Source organism: Carlito syrichta, unplaced genomic scaffold (genome assembly GCF_000164805.1).
Source record: "Carlito syrichta isolate Samal-C Ts95f unplaced genomic scaffold, Tarsius_syrichta-2.0.1 Scaffold288022, whole genome shotgun sequence".
Lineage (NCBI taxonomy): Eukaryota > Metazoa > Chordata > Mammalia > Primates > Tarsiidae > Carlito > Carlito syrichta.
In genome coordinates this window covers 13577-20772 of record NW_007232118.1, presented here as the reverse complement: position 1 = coordinate 20772, position 7196 = coordinate 13577, and the positions used below count along the sequence as shown (strand labels likewise).

Genomic DNA, 7196 nt, shown 5'->3' with positions numbered 1-7196 from the left:
AACGAGCCAGGTAAAGTGGCTCACGCTGCAATCCCGGGGCTTTGGGAGGCCGAGGCGGGAGGACTGCTTGAGCCCAGGAGTTCGAGACCAGCCTGGGCAACATAGCAAGACCCTGTTTCTTAAATTTAAAAAAAGTTTTAATTAATTGCCCTGTTTGCAATTCCACCACGTTGAGAGGCTGAGGTGGGAGGACTGCTTGAGACGAACCGTTCAAGACCAGCCTGGACAATATAATGAGGCCCCATCTCTACACAAGAAGTGTATACAAAAATAATAAAAATAAATTAGCCAAGTGTGGTGACACGAGTCTGTAATCCCAGCTACTCAAGAGGCTGAGGTGGGAGGATCACTTGAGGCCAGGAGTTGGAGACTGTAAGTGAACTATAATTACACCACTGCTGTTCAGCCTGGGCAACAAAGCGAGACTCTGTTTCAACAAATAAACACACAAAAAAAGCCAATGGCCACTGTATCCCCACTAGTATCCTGACCCTGATCTTTGAGGTCAACTGTGATTTTTTTTTTAGTTGGAGTCTCACTTCGTCACCCAGGCTGGAGTGCAGTGGCATGCTCACGACCACCCCAGTGTTGACCTGCTGGGCTCCGGCGATCCTTCTGTCTCAGCTTTCCAAGTAGCTGGAACTACAGGCATGCGCTACCATGCCTTGTTGTAGAGATGAGGTCTTACCCAGGCTGGTCTCGAACCCACAGGCCCAGTCAATCCGCTCTCCTTAGCCTCCCCAAGTGCTGGGATTATGGGCTTCAGCCACTGCACCCGGCCAACTGTAGTTTTTATATTTTAGTCCATTTCATAGTTGAGGAAACTGAAGCTCAGGGAAGATAAGGCATTGGCGAGTGTCCTCCAGGTCAAAGGCAGCAGAGAATTTGAATCCAGGGCCACTCAGTAGCATGTGGGCTCTCTGAGGGCAGAGATTGGGTCTCTCGCTCCTTGGCTAATTAATTTTATTTTATTTAGTTATTTTTTGTAGAGATGAGGTCTCACTATGTTGCCCAGCCTGGTCTCAAACTCCTGGGCTCAAGCAGTCCTTCTGCTGTGACCTCCCAGAGTGCTGGAGTTACAGGCATGAGCCACCGTACCCAACAGCACTGGAGTTTACAGTTGCAGTGGATGTAGCATGTGTTCAGGGTAGGAGTGTTAAGTGGATGTGGGGTGCACAGGAGGAACGGGGACCATCGGTACGGGACAGTGTGAAGGCACAGTTCACAAGGAGGTATACAGTTGCCATCAGGGGATGGGCTATTTAACCGTGTGGGGGGTATACAGCTGGTGTGAAGTGCACAGCCATCATGGATGTATACTGTGGGAATATACAGCCAGCATGGCACACAAAACCGGCTGTATCCCCCTATACCTACTACACATTCCCACACCAGCCACCTACCCGCACGCCAACTGTATGCTCCCTTGCATACTGTGCCTGGTCTCACTGCATCTCCCAACATTGAGACAAGCTGTATACTTCAAAGTATAGTCCACAATACGTTTATTATGGCATCATACATGGGGGAGCAGTCAGCAGAAATATACACTCAGGCCAAGAGTGGTGGCTCACACCTGTAATCCCAGCACTTTGGGAGGCCGAGGTGGGAGGATCGCTTGAACCCAGGAGTTTGAAATCAGCCTGGGCAACATAGTGAGATCTCGTCTCTACAAAAAAATATGAAAATTAGCCAGGCATGGTGGTGGAGCCTGTAGTCCCAGGTACTTGGAGGCAGTGGTAGAAGGATCACTTGAGCCCAGGAGATTGAGGCTACGGTGAGCTGTGATCGTGCCACTGCACCCCAGCCTGGGTGTCAGAGTGAGACCCCGACTCGAAAAGAAATGTACATTCAGTGCACGGAGCATAATCAGTACGAGGTTATAAAGTCAGAGTGTTCATCCACAGTTGGTATCTAATCACCATAGCTGCTGCCTCAGAGTGAAGCACACCCAGGCGGGGCTTTGCTCACTAACTCAGCTTGTCCCTGGAGAAACTCCCTCTCTCCCTGTGGGCCTTGGCACTGCCTGACTCCTGGAACAGACAGGCCTCCGCAAACAGGTGAGGCCTGAGGCGTCAAGCCATGCCCTTGAGTGACCAGGACTCCCAGAGATTCCTGTGGTTCCCACAGTCCTGCCAGTTCCGGTCGGTCAGCCCCACCCTACCCATTCCAAATAGTGGACAGACAGGACAGGCCACGAGCCTCTTCCCAGACACATGGGGTCCCCGGGGGACACTTGTGCCGACTCAGGACACCACCATGAGCTTCATGCTGTCGACTCCCGAGGGCTGGGCCTCAACCGCTTCATACCTGCCTCCCCCCACCACACGTGGCAGTCTCACCGGCGCCTCATATTCGCCAGGGTCACATCCAAGCTTTCGACCATTCCCATGGGGCAGCTCTGTCCTCCCCGGGGAAAATGCTTTATAAAATTACCATCAGGCCATGTGGTAAATGCTGGAGGAGAGACCTGAGCCATGAAAAAGGGCAACTATGGTTGAACTTTTTTTCCTTTTCTTTGAGTCACGATCTCACTCTGTCACCCAGACTGGAGTGCAGTGGCTGCTCACTGCAGCTTCAACCTCCTGGGATCAGGTGATCCTCCCACCTCAGCCTCCCCACCCCTTCCCCCTTAGCTGCTGCCTCTGTAAGGGGTCACTCTGGGCTAGGAACTGATACGCACAGAACTTACTTTGTAGATAAGGTATGCTGTAAAACCTCAAGAATGGTGTTGAGATATTTTTCAGACTCTGATAAACCTGAGACCCTCCCTCCCTCCAGGCCCAGAACATATACCACCAGGAAGCTAGCTCCACCTGTCCTGGGATGCCCCCTCCCAGAAATTGACTCTGGCACTGGTTACCAGAGGTATCTCATAGCTTCTTTTGGGGTTTTTTTGTATTTTTTTTTGAGTTGGAGTCTCACTCTGTCGCCCAGACTGGAGTGCAGTGGCCGCTCCCAGCCACCGCAGCCTCGACCTGCTGGGCTCCGGCGATCCTTCCACCTCAACCTTCCAAGTAGCTGGAACTACAGGCGTGCGTTACCACGCCCGGTTAATTTTTTTGATTTACTGTAGAGATGAGGTCTCGAACCCGTGGGCTCAGGCAATCCACTCACCTCGGCCTCCCAAAGTGCTGGGATTACAGGCTGAGCCACTGAGCCCGGCCTTCTCACAGCTTCTTATCAGTAACACCTGGCAGATGTGTTCATCAAACTTGCCACAGAGCAAAGAGAGTTCATAAGCCTTCATTCGTTACTGCATGTTGTTATTAGTATGCAAAAGTTATACAAATTGTAAGATTTACAATGACCTTGATATTATATGATTCAAACCTACGACTCCTAAGAAACGGGAGTGAGTGGGAATTTACATCTCTCAGTTAATTGGCCACCATCTGCAGGGAGGTTAAAGGTTCTTTGAAATTATTTACTGAGAGTACGCAGGAGATAAGGAGAAGTTCTCTTCTTTGTTAGCTCTGGGACACTCCGCAGGCCCTTCGCTAGGGGTTGTGGCGGGACAGACAATAGCAGGTAACCTATCACCACTGCTTCTCACCTTGCCTACCCCTACCCTGCCATACAGCCCTGTCGCCTCAGGCCTGGACCCATGTAGGTGCCTCCTAACCCCCAGAGTGGCCAAAAGACTCTGTATACACCTAAGTCAGGGCACGCCACCCCTCTCTGTTCAGAACCCTTCATGGCTCCCACCTCCCTTGGAGGAAAAAGCCCAAATCTTCACCATAGTCCGCCGGGCCCTGTGTGATCACTTTCACCTTACAGGCCTGGCCTCTTCCCTCCCTTCCCTTTGCTTACTTCATTCCAGACTCACTGGCCTTCTGGCCGTAGGACACAGTCACCAGGCACCGTCACTCCTCAGGGCCCAGTCATTAGCTGTTCCTGTCACTCTACTTAGAAAGCTCTTCACCCAGGTGCCCACGTGGCTCCACCCCCTTCAGGCCTCTAGTGAAATCTCTTGTCCTCAGAGAGCCTTTCTCTGACCGTCCTATCTAAAAGAGTACCCCTGTCCTCTCTATCCCATTACTTTTGTAAAGATGGGGTCTTAAACTGGGCACAGTGGTTCATGCCTATAATCCCAGCACTTTGGGAGGCCGAGGTGAGAGGATTGCCTGAGCCCACGGGTTCAAGACCAGCCTGGGCAACTTGGCGAGACCTCATCTCTAAAATCAAGAAAAATTACCCAAGCATGGAGGCACATATCTGTAGTTCCAGTTCCTTGGAAGGCTGAAGCGGAAGGATCACCTGAGCTCAGCAGGTAGAGTCTGCAGTGGCTGGGAGCGTGCCACTGCCCACCAGCCTGGACGACAGAGTAAGATTCCAACTCAAGAAAAAAGAAAAGAAAAAGAGCCAGGGTCTTGCTCTGTTGCTCAGGCTGAAGTGCAGTTGCATAATCAGCTCACTACAGCCTCAAACTCCTGGACTCAAATGATCCTCCTGCCTCAGCCTCCTGAGTAGCTAGGACTAAAGGTGCCACCATCATGCCTGAGCTAATTTATTTCATTTCTGTAGGGACAAGGTCTCACTATTTTGCCCAAGCTGGTCTCAAACACCTAGGCTCAAAGAATCCTTCCATCTGAGCCTCCCACATAGCTGGGACTACAGGTGACACCACCAATTTTAAATTTTTTTATGCCAGGCATGGTGGCTCAAGCCTGTAATCCCAGCACTTTGCGAGGCCAAGTCGAGAGGATTGCCTAAGCTCAGGGGTTTGAGACCAACCTGGGCAACTTGGCAAGACCTCGTCTCTACAAAAAAAATAAAAAAATAAGCTGGACGTGGTAGCACGTGCTACTTGGAAGGCTGAGGTGGAAGGATGGCCTGAGCCCAGCAGGTCAAGGCTGTGGTGGCCATGAGCATGCCACTGCACTCCAGCCTGGGCAAAGAGTGTGATTCCAACTAAAAAAATATATATTTTTTTTGTAAAGATGAAGTCACTCTCTGTCACCCAAGCAGGAATAAAGTGACATGATCATAGTAATAGCTCACTGCAGCCTCCACTACTGGGCTCAAGTGATTCTCCCGCCTGGGTCTCCCAAGTAGCTAGGAAACAGGTGCCACCACATTGGCTTGTTCTTATTATCTTGCATTGTTGTATAGATTCAGCAAGTTCCGGGGCTACGGGGTTCAGCCTTTGGGTCAGGCTAAGTGATCAGAAACCATTAGTATGCGTGGTTTCTCTCCCTTTTCCCGCCCAGCTCATATGAATGAGAGCTAATGGAACCCAGCAGATGATAATACCAATGTTCTCTCTTTCCTGAGAGCCCACAGGACCAGGCCCCGAGCCAAGCCCAGGCCAGGCGCTCCTCTCTGCATTTTTAATTCCATCTCACAGAAGAGCAACTCAAGGGAGGTCACAGCCCGGCTGTCCTGCTTCTGATAGCAAACCCTTGGACTCAGCAACCTTTTCCTGAGAGAGCAGAGGCTCCCCCATGTGTCCCCCCTTTCCCTGCCTAGCTTTGCCATTCACCTGCTCAAACACCCTTAGTGGCTCCCACTTACCCATGAAACCTGGACTGGGGAGAGACCACTTGGATAACTAGGAAAGCTGCTTTCCCTCCCTCATCCTTGGTTTCTTCTGCAGTAAAATGGGTTGATGATAATGGCCTCCAGTATGGCAGAGAGGGTATGAAAGGCGACAAGTTCTCTGAGGTCAGCGCTGGCTGCTTTTATGTGATGATGAATCATCCTGGCCAACCCAGCTGCCCAGTCTGATGCTGACACCAGAGGCTTCCTGGGCTCCCTTATCTTTCCTCCCACTCACTGGGCCAGTCCCACTGGCTATCAGATGGCAGAACTGTTCTCTGCTGTGACCCCTCATACTTGTCATAGTTTTGAGTTCTTATGGAGACGCATGCTTGGTCTGTGTGGAATTTATTTTGCCACGGGTTGGGGGTGGGGCTAAGTTTATTTCTCCCAAATGCACAGTCAGGGCTACTGGATAAAACAGTCAAACTTTCTCTGCAGCCTGCAAATGCCACATTTATCATGTACGAAATGGTCTTAAGTATAAAATTCATGAATTAGGGCCAGGAGCAGTGGCTCATGCCTGTAATCCTAGCACTTTGGAAGGCTGAGGAGGGAGGATCATTGGAGCCCATGAGTTCAAAACCAGCCTGGGCAACACAGTGAGAATGTGTCTCTACAAAAAAGTGAAAAAACATTAATGAGGCATAGTGGCGTGACTGTAGTCCCAGCTACGGGGAGCTTGAGGTGGGAGGATCGCTTGAGCCCAGAAGGTAGAGGCTACAGTGAGCTATGATTGCACCACTGCACTCTAGTCTGGACTACACAGTAAGAACCCGTCTCTAAAAAAATTTTTTTAAGGCCGGGCGCGGTGCTCATGCCTATAATCCCAGCATTTTGGGAGGCCGAGGTGAGAGAATTGCCTGAGCCCACAGGTTCCAGATCAACCTGGGCATATTGGTGAGACCTCATCTCTAAAAAAAGAAAAAAGAAAAAAAAAATTTTTAACAAAAAGAAAAATTCTAACACTCCCATTTTATCAACTGTTTGCCATATGCCAGACTTTCTTCTTCTGTTTTTTTTTTTGAGTTGGAGTCTCACTCTGTCACCCAGGTTGGAGTGCAGAGCCACGCTCATGGCATCCGCAGCCTCGACCTGCTGGGAACAGGTGATCCTTCCGCCTCAGCCTTCCAAGAAACTGGAGCTATAGGAATGTGCCACCATGCCCGGCTAAAATTTATCGTAGAGATGGCGGGGAGGCAGTGGATATTGTCTTAATCAGTCTAACCAGGGGTTAATAACCCATCCCTTGAGGCATATCTAACCTACAGTCTATTTTGGGATGACTCATTGCTTTTGTTTTGTAGTTTTTTTGGAGTCAGAGTCTTACTTGCCCAGGCTAGAGTACAGTGTCAGGATCTCAGCCACCACAGCCTCGACCTGCTAGGCTCAGGCGATCCTTTCACCTCAGTCTTCCAAGTAGCTGGAACTACAGGTGCATGCCATCACACCCAGCTAATTTTTATTTACTGTAGAGACGAGGTCTCTACAGTAAACAAAAAACAAAAACAAAAAACAAAAACACACAAACTATTTTTAAAAACCTGTAAATCTGTACATGTAAATGCCATTTTTTTTTTTTTTTTAGTTGGAGTCTCACTCTGTTGCCCAGACTGGAGTGCAGTGACTGCTCCCGGCCACCGCAGCCTCGACCT

General features: G+C 50.1%; 1 protein-coding gene across 1 annotated transcript in view; it reads right to left on the bottom strand.

Annotated features, from left to right (window-relative positions):
- The window catches only part of SLC44A2 (solute carrier family 44 member 2), a gene marked incomplete at both ends in the record, with an annotated part of 31440 nt that overhangs the window by 10744 nt on the left and 13500 nt on the right, over positions 1–7196 (bottom strand). The gene's annotated exons all lie outside the window — the stretch shown is intronic.